This window comes from Rhinatrema bivittatum, chromosome 1 (genome assembly GCF_901001135.1).
Source record: "Rhinatrema bivittatum chromosome 1, aRhiBiv1.1, whole genome shotgun sequence".
Taxonomy (NCBI): Eukaryota; Metazoa; Chordata; class Amphibia; order Gymnophiona; family Rhinatrematidae; genus Rhinatrema; species Rhinatrema bivittatum.
Window position 1 is genome coordinate 412,458,261 of NC_042615.1, and position 16,730 is coordinate 412,474,990.

The following is a 16,730-nucleotide window of genomic DNA, read 5'->3' on the forward strand; positions in this document are numbered from 1 at the left end:
AAGCAATGCTGCTGTTGCCTTCTGAAGAGTATTCAGCTGTCTTGGAAAGATTAATTCAGCGAATCGACTTTCTGTCTCAAAGTCCTGTGAAAGAGAAGGGAAAAACATTATTTTCTCAAGTTAGTTCACCAAGCCCTATCTGGGATCAGACACACAGACTCTTTTCTGGTCATTCCCTTCCAGAGTCTTCAAGAATACCTTCAGAACCATATCCTGAAATAGAAAGAAGTAATATCTTGCTGGAGATGTTAATATGGAGCCTTTATCCACAAGATGGCAGTCTCTATCTTATTTCTAGTGCAAGAGGACCTAGAACCATCAGAGGCATTTTTGGAGGTCCTCCAATATATCAAAGCTCCTAAGCTGCCTTCTGCTGTTTTGGTACACAAGACCCTAAAAGACCTCCAGTCTTAAGGTATGAGTTATTCCCCTTTCTAAAACACCAGTAGCAAGGAGAATTGATCTCAAATATAACATAAAGGAAGTGTCTAGGTCATGACAAAATACAACTCCCTCATAGAAATGTAATGGCAGAAAAGTACCATATGGTATATTTAGTCTGACCATCCGCCCAACTAATTTTGTCTTACAATCCTCATCACTCCCTCAGAGATTCCCCTGTGCTTATCTCATGCTTTCCTGAATTCAAATACTGATGTTTCTTTTTACGATCTCCACTGGGAGGCTGTTCCATGCATCCACTACCCTCTCTGTAAAGAAATATTTTCTAAGATTACTACCTCCTTTCACACTCATCCCATTACCTTTCTATTGAAAGCGGCTTGCCTCCTGTGCATAGAAACCTTGGAGGTATTTAAATGTCTGTTATATCTCTCCTATCTTGCATTTCCACTAAGATATACTTGTTAGATATTTGTCTATCTCCATATGCTTTAGCATGAAGACCACTGATCATTTTAGTAAATGTACTACCTTCTGGTCTTCAGAATTGTACACAGTATTCCAAATAAAGTCTCATCAAGGACCTATACAAAGGCAATATCACCTCCCTTTTTCTGCTGACCTTTCCTCACCTGTGCAGCCAAACATCTTTCTGGCTTTTGCTATTGCTTTATCCACCTTTTTGGCCACCTTAAGATTATCAGATGCAGTCACCACCATATCCAATCTTCTATCTTGCTTAGAAGAATTTTACCCCCGGTACTGAATCTTCTCTTGAGTTTTTGCAGCCCAAATGCATAACTCTGAATTTTATTTTTTAGCATTAAGTCTGCAGAATCTGAAAAAGTAGAGAAATTGTGGATGCCCTTCAAGGAGCTATGATCAGACAAATACTTATGGAACCCACGAGGATAGGAGCACTACTGGGTCTGGTACTCACAGATCGAGACAGTAACTTAAATGTCCAGGTAGGTGCCCACCTGGGTACCAGCGATCATCAAATGGTATGGTTTGATAGGTCATGGAGCGTGAGTCTTTGGGCCATGGTGCAATTGGTACTCCCCAGCACGTGGATGCAGCTGGGCCCAAACCAACAGCAGGTAGACATGTTCAGGCTGGGACCAAGGAGGAGGCTTCACCTATACCAGCCTCTTCTTCTGCAGGTTGAGCCCTTGGATTCTGAGGCCAGCAGGACTTAGGTGAATGTCCATAGCAGAGGAGCAGTCCAAGGGTCTGGGTCAGGCAGCGGTCAGAGATTTCAGAATACAGGAAAGGCTTGAGGCTAATGATGATCAGGGAGAGATGGTATCCAAGCAAAAAGTCAAGACAACAATCAGGCAGAGTCTATATTCAGGCAAAAGGTCAGGCAATGAGAGAACAGCTTGACAGGGAGAGGAGGCCAGAGACAAGTACATGAGAGGTCAGGAGCAACTGGAACAAGACAGGAGAGGGGAAGGGAAGAGATAAAGTAAGGAGGGAAGGCAAACAGGAACTGGAGGAGACAGGAGCAAGGCAAGGAGGAACTGGAACGAGGCAGGAGCAAGAAGCAACAACACCGGGAAAGCAGGAGGACCTGTTGCTGAATAAAGAATCATGACTGGTAGCCCCTTAATGTCCCGGCACTGTGACATCATCCATGCGCACTGTGGGATTGTTTCCTGCCCTGGGCCCTTTAAAAAGGGAAGCTGCGAACATGAGAGGCAGAATTGGCATCAGAAGAGGCTGTGTGCCCAAGCCAAGCCTAGACAGTATGCTGGCTGCAGGATAGGCACCACAGTCAGCTCGATGTTACAATATAACAACCAAAAGTTTGGTTTATTTTATTTAAAAATTTTTATCCCATGCCCTCCAAAGTTCAAGGGTACAGAGACACAAGCATAAAATACAAGCTTAAATACAAACAATAATAAAATATTGGCAATAACTTTTAACAAATGTGTTTAAAACAAAATAGAAAAATAACCTATTTTAAGTGAGCCCATTTTACATTGTGTTTAAATATTTTGGATGCTGGAAATAAAGTTTTCATGGAAATAAAGGTTTTATTGCTATGAATAAATCACCTGCACTCTATAATTTATTTTAAAAAATCATGAAATAAGATATGTATTTTAACATTGAAAAAATTGGGAGCCAACCTTTGACCATTTATATCTGGTCTACAGTGTATTAAATACATCAGTTTGGTTTTCACAAAGGAAGACATTAGAGAAAGACTCCTGCTGGTTAGCAAGAGTACAGATGAGAATGAGATAGATACATCTCTATTTACAGAACAGAGTGCTTGGGTGGAACTAGAAAAACTGAAAGTGAAAATGGGGCTAGAAGGGATACAACCCTGTAATAATTGTAGAATTCCGTGACATGCTGGCAGGTCCACTGAAGGACCTCTTCAGTAGATCCTTGGAGATGGGAATAGTGTTGCGGGACTGGAGAAAGTAGGTTGTGGTCCTGCTTCACAAAAGTGGTAGCAGGGAGGAGATTGGAAATTACAAGCCAGTTAATTTTTCCTCAGTGGTGAGAAATTAATGGAAAGACTGCTAAAGGAAAGGATAATGAACTATCTAAAATCCAATGGGTTACAGGATCTGGCTGAACAGTCAGACCATCTGATGTTTTTTGATCGAGTGATTAGAGAATTGGATCAAGGATGTGGTTTACTTTGATTTCAGCAAGGCTTTGATATGGTCCCACAAGGCTTTTGAACCGGTCCATTGAGAATCTAAATATTTTTAAATCTGTGTTAAAAGATTATCAGTTACTAATTACTGGGACCATAGAATGTTATTCATCTCAAATACAGGCTGCTGGGAACAATCCTAAGATTTTATTTAACAGTGTGAAGAAATTGACCTCTACATCTGAGCCACTTTCTTAATATTCCTCTGTAACTTTTAATGGTAATGTTTTTAACAGGGTCATTCATTAAATTGCATTGCGACCTTATCACTCGATAAAAGGATCTAATGCGTGATCTTTATCCCATTGTATGTTTGTATGCAAATTTGATAATGAGTATGCAAAAGCTAGCTTTTTATGCAAATGAGGGACTCCTTCCTCATGTCATGAAAAGTTAACACACTAACGTGGGATTTAATGTCAGAAATAACACCACCTTCATCAGGAAGTCCTCCAGGGGAAGGGGAAAGTCCCTATAATTCATGGGAAGAAGCATCCTCAGATGATTCTTCACAGGCTTCCGAGGAATTGTTCTCACTCCTGGAAGAGAGGTGACTATCTCCTCCAGAAGACCTCTCCTTTTTCCAGTTTTGTCAAAGAGATGTCTGAAACAATCCCATTTCCACTGGTTACGGAGGAAGATTCTCATCACAAGATGTTGGAGGTCCTACAATTCATAGATGCTCCAAAGGAGATAATGGCAATACCAGTGCACAAAGTCCTTCTTGATCTCTTGCACTGCCTGTGGGACCATCCAGCTACTGAACCTCCAGTCAACAGAAAGACAGATGCTACATACCTAGTCCAACAAGCCCCAGGTTTCCAGAAAAATCAGCTGCCCCACCATTTTGTAGTAGTGGAATCAGCTCAGAAAAAGGTTAAATGATCGCGTCCACATTCCTCTGCTCCCCCTGGCAAGGAGCAGAACGCATTAGATGCATTGGGACGAAGAGTTTTCCAAGGGTCCATGTTGATAGCGCGAATAGCAGCATATCAACTATACATGACCCAATATAATAGAAATCTCTGGAAACAAGTCTAGGAATTTGTGGAAACATTACCACAGCAACAAGAGACCTTATCTTCCATCCTACAAAAAAGATTGGAAGCAGGCAAACATGAGGTCAGAGCTGCCTACGATTCTTTTGAAACAGCATCCAGAGTCTCTGCAGCGGGCATCAGTGCTAGGTGCTGGGCCTGGCTCAAGGCATCAGACCTACGACCGGAAGTGCAGGACAAACTTGCAGATATACCCTGTACAGGAGACAACCTGTTCGGGGACAAGATCCAGGATGCAGTGGCCCAGTTAAGACCATCATGAGACCCAGCATCAATTGTCTCCCCAGATATTCCCTCCATAGCTCGCAGGGGCACACGTAGGGACACCAGGAAACAATTCCATGCAGATATTTCCCTCCTATGTCCCGTGCACGACCAGCTCGGGCACCTCAGAGGGGACAAGCATGCCAAGCGAGAACAACTAGGCCACAGCTAGCTCCACAAGCTGGTCCTGTGGCTGGATTTTGACTCCTTTCCATTGAGCAGCAGCCATTCTCCAGGGGGGGGGGCCGCCTTTGCCACTTTGCAACCAACTGGCACCCAATTACCACAGACCAGTGGGTATTGTCCATCATAACCCATGGTTACCGTCTAACTTTCTAAAAAAAAAAAAAAAAAAACCCGGACCTTCCACCTATTCCATTCTGGAGCTGGGACAATCACACAGGACTACTCAAGTCAGAGCTCTCGACCCTTCTGTCGGCCAGAGCCATGGAACCAGTTCCACTGAATCAGCAGGGGAGAGGGTCTACTCCAGATATTTCCTAATTCCAAAAAAGACCGGCGGCCTCCAGCCTATTCTGGATCTCCGTGCCTTGAACACATTTCTTCACAAGGAACAATTCAGAATGGTATCCCTTGGAACCATGCTTCCTCTGCTACAACAGGGGATTGGCTCTGCTCTCTGGACCTTCAAGACGCATACGCCCATATTGCAAACTTTCCTCCTCATCGCAAGTCTGTGATTCGTGGTGGGTCATGAGCACTACCAATACAAAGTACTGCCATTCGGCCTGGCCTCGTCGCCCCGGGTGTTTACAAAGTGCCTGGCTGTCGTGGCTGCACAGTTGCACCGCACAGGCGTATACGTTTTTCCATACCTGGACGACTGGCTCATAAAAAGCCAGTCCAAACAGGGAGCTCTCGACTCCCTTGATCTCACTATAAGACTTCTAAACTCATTTGGATTTCTAATAAATTACTCCAAATCCCATTTGACACCGTCTCACTATCTCTCCTTTATAGGAGCAGAACTGGACACGACACTAGCCAAGGCATTCTTACCCAATGACCGCGTAATTACGCTGCCTAACCTTGCCAGCTTTATTGGCCATCGAAAAAGAACCTCGGCTGGCCACTTACTCAACAGTCCACGTCACCCCAATGGCACGCCTCACCATGAGAGTGACACATTGGACTCTAAAAGCTCAGTGGCGACAGGCTACTCAACCGCTTTTGTTCCTGGTACACATAACCAACCAGCTTCATCTGTCCCTTGCCTGGTGGATACGTGAGGCCAGCTTACAAGTGGGTCTTCCTTTCCAGCAACCGGCTCCTCAGGTGATCTTAACTACGGACGCCTCCAACCTAGATTGGGGAGCCCATATCCAGGGCCTTCGAACTCAAAGGACTTGGACAACAGTCGAAGCAACCTCTCAGATCAACTTTCTGGAGCTTCAGGCGATGCGGTACGCCCTTTATGCATTCCAAGACTGCCTCTCCAACAAAGTTGTCCTGATTCAGACAACCAAGTTGCAATGTGGTACCTGAACAAGCAGGGGGGCATGGGCTTTTACCTGCTCTGCCAGGAGGCGGCGCAGATTTGAGCCTGGGCCCTGTCACGTTCCATATTATTGCGAGCCACTTACCTAGCAGGCACACTATGCTCTGGCGGACCACCTCAGCCGACTATTCCAACCCCACAAGTGGTCTCTGGATCCCTCAGTCATGAGCAGAATCTTCCACGGGTGGGGTCAGCCAACCATAGACCTCTTTGCATCCAGTCAGAACCACAAAGTGGAACTCTTCTGCTCTCTACACAGGGACCGCCAAGCACCAACCATGGATGCCTTTGCCCGTCCCTGGAACACAGGCCTGCTCTACGTGTATCCTCTGATTCCGCTAATAAGCAAGACTCTTGTGAAGCTACAGCAGGACCAAGGCTCAATGATACTCATAGCCCCGTATTGGCCATGCTAAGTTTGGTTCCCCATACTTCTTGACCTCTCTGTCCAGGAACCCATTTGCCTGGGCATGTCGCCCAACCTCATAACAGAATCACGGCAAGTTACACCACCTGAACCTCCAGACCCTCACCCTGACAGCCTGGATGTTGAAAGGTTGATACTACAACCACTCAATCTTTCTAGTGACGCCTCTCAAGTCCTCGTAGCTTCACGAAAGCCTTCCACATAGAAGTCTTACCATTCTAAATGGAAGAGGTTTTAGCTTGTGGTGCACACAGAGGAGCTTGGATCCCCTTTCTTGCCCCATATCAAATCTGTTAGACTATCTCTGGCACCTCTCAGAATCTGGTCTCCAGATGTCATCTATCCGAGTACACCTTAGTGCCATCTCTGCTTACCATCAAGGAGTAGGGGATGCCCTGATAACTCCTCAACCCCTGGTGAGTCGCTTCATGAGAGGCTTATTACAGCTTAAGCCTCCTTTACAGCCACCGGTCGTGGCATGGGACCTCAATGTTGTTCTTGCACGGCTCATGCACACTCCTTTTGAGCCCTTGCACTCCTGCGAACTCAGATACCTTACATGGAAAGTACTTTTCCTCATAGCCATCACGCCTGCTCGCAGGGTAAGTGAGTTACAGGCCCTTGTGACCTCCTCTCCCTACACAAGGTTCCTCCATGACCGGGTGGTTCTCCACACTCACCCTAAATTCCTTCCTAAGATGGTAATGGATTTCCACTTAAATCAGACTATAGTCTTGCCCACTTTCTGCCCAAGGCCTCACGCTTACCCGGGTGAGTGAGCTCTATACACCTTGGACTGTAAGTGTGCACTAGCATTTTATTTACACTGCACCGTAGTCCATAGGAGGTCCACCCAACTCTTTTGTCTATTTTGACAAAAACAAACTAGGAGTTACGGTGGGCAAGCAGACATTCTCCAACTGGTTGGCAGACTGCATTGCCTTCTGCTACCAGCAAGCAGGCCTTCCACTACAGGGATGAGTTAAGGCACACTCCGTTAGAGCCATGGCAACATCAGTAGCACACTACTGTTCAGTACCAATTGCTGACATCTGCAGGGCTGCAACATGGAGCTCTCTATACCTTCGCAGCTCACTACTGTCTGGACAAGGCTGGATGACAAGACTGTCTTTGGTTAGTCTGTCCTAAGGAATTTATTCCCAGTGTAGAAACCCAACTCGTCCTACCTCGACCTGCTGTGAATTTCAGGCTGCCTCATTATTACTAACAGCACCACAGTTGTGCCTGAGCACATTTTGAGTGCTGATTGGCCTCCTTTGTTATGAGTCAGCCTGAGTCACCCATATGTGAGGACTACCATCCTGCTTGTCCTGGGAGAAAGCAGAGATGCTTACCTGTAACAGGTGTTCTCCTAGGACAGCAGGATCTTAATCTTCATGAAACTCACCCGCCACCCTGTGTAGTTGGGTTCTTTACTGTTTTCTTATTTTATTTTTCGCTTGTACTTTTGCTACAAACGAAACTGAAGGGGGACCCCTGCTGGCAACAGGGTTAGTGGCATGCTGAGTGTGCCAGTCAAAGTTCTAGAAGTGTTTAAAGCAAGATTGGAATGATGGGGGATTAGGGATCCCAGATTTGGAATTTTATAATTGGGCATGCTTGTTATGTATTTTGTGAAATTTTGTTGTATGACAAAACCTTCTATGTCTACCTAATGGAGAACAGTGTTTCAACCTCTTTAGTTGCAGTATATGCTACATGTCCCTACTGGTAAACTATCACATGGATTGACTATGAATATTATAATCATGCCCCTGAAGTGGGCATGGATAAAATTATTAAAAGTATTGCAGAAATCACCTTCTTCCAGTTTCTTTTAACAAGGGAATGCTGATTTCATACCAGGAGAGGCAGACAGGCATCACTAGTTGCCGATAGTGGAATGTTTGACCTAGGGTTGCTTCTCTAACCAACCCTGGATGTGCCAGTTTCCCGACTTCTTAGGGCAGCAGTTAACAAATTGATCCTGGCCGGCACAGTAGAGGCAGAGGTTTAACTGACTCCATCTGCATTTCTTCTCAGTAAGCTTGGAGCAGCCCAGATGAATGGGTTCTTCCGAGGGTGTTGCCTGCACAGGACTGGATGAGGATGCCATGGAATTGTGGAACCGAGAAGCTAGGTGAACGGACTGACAGACTGCTTTCTTGTGCATGTTCATAGAATCTGAGATTCGCCATGATGGGCAGGGCAATCAGGTCTCCCTAGGTGGAATATTGAAGCCTGCTAGTTCATCTATGATTTGCCCAGATAATACTTGACAAAAGATGGCTGACCTCTGAGGATAGGGTTCAGAATTGCACAGCATACTCAACTAGCGTGTGAGTTCCTTGGCTAATTCTCAGCAATTCCAAGGCTGCAGATGATGCAGAACCTGGTTTGTCAAAAACCAGACAAAACTTGTAGGAAATGATCCAAATTCTGAAGAAGCGGATCATCTCGTTCCCACAGAGGGAGGCCCAAGCAAGGGCAGAGCCACACATCAAAAGAAGCATGTATGTCACCTTCGTGCAATCCAAGGGCCAGAGAGTCAACGAGCTCAAAATGCATTCTGCATTGATTTATAAAGCCCCTGTATTACCTGGGTGGTAGCGGAAGGTGTGGCAGGGGTGCGGGCTCTGGTGGAGAAAGAGCCACAGGAACTGGGGCCAGAGCTGGTGATGGTAGCTGGGCCTGGATTACATCCATCCACACTGTCAGCCCTTCGAGCAGACCAGTCACTTGATTCAGTATCACTTGTTGCTGTTGCATATGCTCGTCCAATTCTAGATTACCCTGAACTGCGTGCAAGCTCACTAGGTCCATGGCTTCAGCAAACTTGTAATAGTAATGGACCCTTGTGCTCTGGTGTGGTTGACATAGCCTAATAGGTGAACCTACTAAGCACACGCTGATAGCTGGCGGATGCACCTTAGGCTGGGACAGAGCTGAACCTTCACCTATACCAGCCCCGTTCCCCCCAGGTTGAGCCTTTGAGTTCCAGGAGCCAGCAGGCGATAGTTCTATAGTGGGTCAGGAAGAGAGAGTTGGGCTGGGTTGAGGTCAGGGCAGAGGGTGATCAGACAGTTACCAGGGTTGGGCCAAGAGTCAAGGCAGGCAGCTAGCAGAGCTTAATCAAGGTCCATGACAGTGCCAGGCAGCAGGCAAGAGAGTAGTCTGGGTGTGTAGCAGGAATAGGTGGCAGACAAGAGTAGTCCAGGTCCATAGCAGAGATCAATACCAGGCAGGCAAACAAAGGACTGGGACAGGCAAGGCTGGAAATAAAGTGAGGCAAACTGGAAGAGACAGGGCAGACTGGATAAAAGCAGAGCAGGATTAGGAACATTTCAGGAGAACACCATGCACTAACGCAGGAGGAACTGTTGCTGAAACGCTGGCTGGAAGTGTGGCTGATGTCATTTCCAGGTGCCTTGACTATTTTCCCTCCTCTGAATCTTTATTTGTGGGTGCACACCACACATGTGTGCCTATGGAAGCTAGGGAAGATAAGGGATGGTGGCTTCCAGCCTCGATGGAGGAGTGTGCCGTGTCTGCAGCTGATGGGTGAGTGCAGCCAGTTGCAAACCCATCCCATAGCTGGCCAAAAGTTATACAGTGGCTCAGAAGCACATGGTTCAGAATGATATATCTTAGAAGGATAATAGGAGAACAGGGAACTCAGGGCATCCCAGTAGAGAGGTTGCAATAAATGCTAAAGTGGACAAGGTGCCTTTAAGTAAAGAACAGACAGAGCAGAAAGAGTCCAAATTACCCCTGGCAACTGATAAGCAGGTTGTTAACCCAAAGAAAAAACATACTTTGAAATGCCTGTAAACAAATGCTAGATCTAAAAAATAAGATGGGAGAGTTAAGTGTATAGTACTAAATGAAGAGGTAGATATAATTGGCATCTACACTGCTTACAAATTCTACCAGGGGTATGTAAACTTATTAGCACAACAATATATTAAAGAGGGAATTGAGTCAAACAGGATAAAAATTCTGCAGGAAACAAAATGCAGTGCTGAATCTTTGTGGATAGAGGGAGATATGATAGAGGTTTATAGAATGAGTAAATGTTAATAAGTTGTTTACTTTTTCAAAGAGTACAAAGATTAGGGGACACAAAATGAAGTTACTAGGTAATACATTTTAAACTAATAAGAGAAAATATTTTTTTACTCAGTGCATAATTAAGTTCTGCAATTCGGTGCTAGAAGATGTGGTGAACTCTATTAGTGTGGCTGTGTTTAACAAAGGTTTGTATAAGTTCCTGGAGAAAAAGTCCATAAACCATTATTAAGGTAGAGTTGCAGACGTCCACTGCTTATCCCTGGGATAAGTAGCATGGAATCTATCTACCCCTTGGGATCCGTACTTGTGACCTGGGTTGGCCACTTGGAAACAAGATACTGGGCTTGATGGACCTTTGGTTTGACCCAGCATGGCAAGTCTTATGTTATGATAACTTTGACAAAAGTATTCCGTGACACCCATATGTGAGGACTAACATCCTGCTGACCTGGGAGAACACCTGTTACAGGCAAGCAACTCTGCTATTCTCTGTATCTGCTCATGGGCATTAATATAGGAAGTTTATAACTTTGTATCCTGTATCTCTTGAGTACTCATGCCAGATTTTATGTCACCCATGCTTTTTCTTCTTCCCTCCCATCCCTTTGTGATGTCAAATCAGTATCAATGTGAACTAGCTGGGGAAAATTCCACATTACCTAAACCTCCAGCTGTGCTGCTAACTCTGTTAAATACCTTCAATCACGTAACTATTCTAGTCAATACTATATTCAACACATGGGAGAGGTTGAGGGGGCCAGCGAAGAGAGAGTGCTTGATTTCTGCTGGGAGCTACCTGAAGCCCTCTGAAGGGTAGGATCTTTATGTGATGTGATGTGATGTGATTCTTTAGGTAATGTGGAAAAAAGAGTTTTTCTTTTGTTTTGACCATTGAAGGGATTTTCACCATGGTGGTGGGTCAGCTGGCTGAGACGGATGTGTAAGAGCCTTTTTTGGACAAGGAGCTATTATATAGCAGTTGTTTGTGTCATATTGCATGCATGTCCCACGACATTTGAAGTAAATGGGGTTTCGAGAAATGTTTATTCTTATGCTTGTACCCTGACAATTTCTTAACACTCTGTACATATTGGATGAGCACAGGTAGCTAAAGGACCACTGTACAATGGGAATGCAAGATCACAGTGAAGAACTGTAGATGGCTGATAATGACTTATGGGGGTTCTCTCACACCAACCCCCTCCTTTTCTTTGCTGATTCAGAACAGACATCCCTGGCCCACTCCTTAATTGCAATGTGTTTCTGGGTACTTTGTTCCTCCTTCACCCTATAGCAATAAGGCCCCTTTGTATAATCACCCTACCCCCCCCCCCCCCCTGTGATTCTGGAGTAATTACTTTCCCAATCACATAACTGTACATCTGTTTCTATATTAATTTTGAGGAAACAACCCAGAGTGGCTTTCTGGCAGGTTTTTTTCTGGGACCCAAGGAAATAGAATAGAGCCAGCAGTGTACACTAGTTCTGCCTCTCCCCTAGATATTGATCTGAGCTTGGGGTGGCACACTGTTCCTACTTTCCTGCTCAAACAGAGCAGAAAACGGATCACTTCCCACCCAGAGAAGGCACAAAAGAACCATGTGTGTTGGAACTACTTACCCAGAGACAGGATAGCCTCATGACCCAGATTTGGGTGTTATGTGTTGTCATAATTGAGAAGGCCATGAAGTCTAATGGCCAAGCCTGAAGTGACATAAGGTGCTTGCCTGTTTGTCCCACTACTTCAGGCATTACTAGGTGTGTCAGCTTCCTGGCTGAATTGCTGCTTAGCATACTGGCTTCCCACACTCTCTCCCCTCCAACTTTGGTGATCATACAAGGGTAGGGGGAAGGTGCAAGAGAGTAAATGAAGAAATGGTCAAGGGAAGTAGGGCCACATTAAACTAATTGGGGAACATAAGTAGAATGAAAATAGTCTAATACAGTGCATGCAGCCACCCCTATTTTCATGGATAATAAACAACTTCTCCGAGTAAATGGCAGCAGCCACCACTTACCCAGATAGCCTGTCAGGGATACCGGCCCCCTGTTCTCCGGTTAAAATGGCCACTTCTTCATTGCCAAATGCAAAGTTAACAGTTTCTTACCATTTAGAAACTCCAGATGCATTAGTATATCATTAACTTACTCATCAAGAGTTTACCCAAAATAATATTGGTGTTACAAAATGTGAACTGAAAACCTGCACCCATTTTATTTGCACCAAGATTATTGCATCAACTTGTTAGTCTATATCCTTGGGAATGACAGTGGAATTGACTCTCAGTGCTGAGGCACTGTTGGCATTGGAGGGGGTTTTATGACCAACCAAGATCTACCCTGGCAACCTGTGAGACACAAATCAAGCCCTACAAAAGGACATACCACAAAGTTGCAAAAAGAAAAATATTTTATCAAACTAGTTAAAAATAACTATGTACATGTTTCAAACAAACAAAATTGGGACAGGGTGGGAAAAACTAGGGACCAAAACTATATACAAGAACTTAAGGGGCTGGGGGCAGTAAGGAGGCCAGAGACAGCAGATTTAGGTGCCTTGCCAAAAAAATTCCCATGCGCCAGGCTCTGGCGCCGCTGGATCTCAGCTTGGTGTGCGGACTGTGCGGTAAGACTCTCAAGGGCTGCTCATATCACCCTCAGTTCTTCTGCCATCATCTGCATGGCCTGTGCAAAGTACAGCTGAGAAACGGGCTTAGCGCTTGCAGTAGGTGCTCCAGGTGTTGTGCCTGGTTTTCTACCCAGGCCAGCAGATGATGCTGGAAGAGGTGGAGATGATGCAGGCCTCCCTTGGCCAGTAAAAGCTGGCTAGTCTGTGTCTCAGCATCCCTACTACCCCAGTCCAAAAGGGGAGGAGGCTCAACTTGATGGGGAGAGGGTACTGTGGCTCAGGGTGCGCCGCCTCCTGGAGGTGGTTGGCCCCACTGCCTCTTCTCCTCTGGGTGGGGAAGGAGCAGCCTGCTCCTCCCCATGGTGGCAGCTGCATCAGCGGGGGCTGGGGCTAGGGCTAGGGCTGGGTCATTGCCGGCTGCCTCCTCTGGTTCCTCCTCTTCCTCCGCCGATGACAAGTTCTCATCTGTGAAAATAACAGCAATAGTGTCGTGCTTCCATTTTGTTAGAGAGTATTGCTGTAGTTGAGAAGATGTAGGGCAAAGTTAAAGGTAGTAGGTATGAGGCTATGGTATCATATACGTGGTGTCTAACTGATAGGTATACTGATGTCCAAGGATGTATCTATTTCAGCTGGTTGTTTGATGTTGCCTGTGCAATGGGCTGTGTGTTTGACTTTGTGACAGGGTTTGAAGTGATGGGTAGTGGTCTAAATAGCAAGGTATCTTAAGCCATGATGCTGTACATATCAGCTGTGGTGGATAGAGCCCATATAATCTGCATGCAAAGAAATATTTGAGTGTTTGTGAAGAACCTGAAGGTTTCCTAGCTAGGCCAGAGGGTACCTTTCAATGAACACATCACAACTGCACTGCCTGTGATCCTGAGAGCATTCTCGATGCAAGTATGTGTGAATGAGGATTATTGTTAGCTGAAAGTGCAAGGCAGAGTCATATAGAGCAGTAAGCGGAATATACAAATCAGATAGCTAAATAAAAATAGGCCCATGTGTCTGTGCTGATAGAAACAGGACCTACACAGACCATGTGAATATGGCTACAGAAGAATTTTACCTCCGGCTCCAGCCGCAACCGGTCCATCCATCACCTCTTCCTAAGGTTCTCATTCTATAGGAAGGAATAGGATGAAAAAGTTGAGTGTGCACTATAATTGTAACAGGGACTAGCATAATAGTATGTCATAATGTATCCTATAGGGATGTGAATAGTTTTTTGACGATTTAAAATATCGTCCGATATATTTTAAATCGTCAAAAATCGTTAGGGCCACGATACAATACCAATTCCCCCGATTTATCGTTAAAAAATCGTAAATCGGGGGAAGGGGGAGGGCAGGAAAACCGGCACACTAAAACCCCCTAAAACCCACCCCCGACCCTTTAAATTAAATCCCCCACCCTCCCGAACCCCCCCCCCAAATGCTTTAAATTACCTGGGGATCCAGCGGTGGTCCAGAATGGCGGCGGTCCGGAACGGCCCCCTCAATTGAATCCTGTTTTCTTCAGCCGGCGCCATTTTGCAAAATGGCTGCCGCAAAATGGCGGCAGCCATAGACCAAAATGATTCGACGCAGGAGGTCGTTCTGGACCCCCGCTGGACTTTTGGCAAGTCTTGTGGGGGTCAGGAGGCCCCCCCAAGCTGGCCAAAAGTTCCTGGGAGTCCAGCGGGGTTCCGGGAGTGATTTCTTGCCGCGAATCGTTTTCCGTACGGAAAATGGCGCCGGCAGGAGATTGACTGCAGGAGGTCGTTTCATTTTGATAAACATAGATATTGCCACAGCTTTTGATACCGTAGACCAGTGGTTCTCAACCTTTTTTCTGTCAGGACATACCTGATAGATGGTTCTCACATGCGTGACACACTGAACACATGACAGTCACAAGGCTAAATGTACATTTTGCATCACAAGACCCCCCCCCCCCCCCCTCCCAGCCCCGACCCTCATCAGAACTAGATAATTTTTCACATACAACTCATCGTACAAAAAAAATATTCTGGTGTTATCTCAATAGAGCAACACAAACTCCCTCTCCTATCAGGTACAATAGGGCATACAACCAATGTATGCCCTATTGAGAAAACACAACAAATAAGGGTGAGGTATTTAACTAGCCATGTTAGTTAAATACCTCATCTCGGTCATACACATAGAACTGAGCTTCACCAAGTACAGAATGACCACAAATTATAAATATGGAGACAGAAACTGGAATGAAAATCCAAAAAAGCCACTCTGCATGCAGTACAAAACTGAAGAAATGGAAACAGAAATATAGCATCTAACACAGTACCAGGATCTGCAATAATGCAAACAAACTAATCTGCACAAAGTTATACCTGCATTATGGCATGCACTCCAATTGGAACAACCCTACCTACAAAAAGGCAACACTCTAAATATTAAACCAGACCCTAAACACAATACATCTCCAATTAGGAAAACAGAACAAGTCAAACTGCTATAGATCCCAATACAGAAATAATTGTAAATTAATAAATGTTTCAAAACAGCTGATGAAAAGAAGAACATCTAACTCTTAAAAATTATAAAAAATTCTCCAAACACCAATAAAATATTTCAGAGCAGCAGACATATCACATAATAGCCAGTAATTAAAATGGCAGTCAATCAAGAAAAATGATCTTAAAAAGCCACCTTTATTTAATCTCTCCAGCAGCTCTCCTTCTCCTTTCCCTTGCAGGCCAGTAGCACACAACAAAAGCAGCAGTAGCTGCTGAAGCTGTCTTCACAGTCTTCTTCGTTAGGGACCACAACCAGTTTGTCTCTCTCTCTCTCTCAGACACACACACCAGTCACACCCTCAGGACCAATTTCTGTCTCTCACATACCAATCATCTCCCCAGCCAGTCTCTCTCTCTCTCTCTCACACAAATACACACATCACCTCTCTGACCAGTCTCTCTCAATCACAAAATACTCTCTCTTACACACATGTTCTCTCTCTCACAAACAAGCTGTCAATCACACACACATGCTTTCTCACACTTACAGGCTCTCAATCACACACAGGTGCTCTCTCTCTCTCTCTCTCACACACTTATACACTTGCTAACTGCACAGCTGGCTGGCTGTTTCTTCCTGGCTCCCTCCCTCCCCCAGAGCACAAATTGTAGCTGCAGCAGCCTCCTCCTCCAACCACCACGGCCCAGGAAAGAAGAATCTCATTGACCGTGGGGGCTAACGCTGCTGACTCCTTGCTGATCGCCAGCTGCTTCAGTTTTTGCTCAAGATCTGTGCTGCTGCTTGAGACTGCTACTGCCGCTACCTTTCAATGCAGCATGGCCTTTTCTTCCCTTGAGTCCCACTGCACATCACTTCCTCTTCTGGGCTGCGGGGGCAGGAAGAAGAAAAGGCCATGTGCAGTTTCTGGCTTCAACGAACACTGCTGCCGTTCCTATCCAACCAGGTTTGAATGTTCGATAGCCCGGGAGGCAATACAGTAGTGGAAGAATTTCCGCTTCTCACTCAGTGGAGGAAGGGGAGAGTAGAGCAATGAGAGACCGGGTAGCATGCAACACACCTGCTGGTGCTTGGCGACACACTGGTGTGTCCAAATGCACTGTTAACCGGCATTTCGACGCGCATTTTCAACGCGCTAGCTTTACCCATTATTCAGTAAGGGGTAATAGCGGTCAAAAA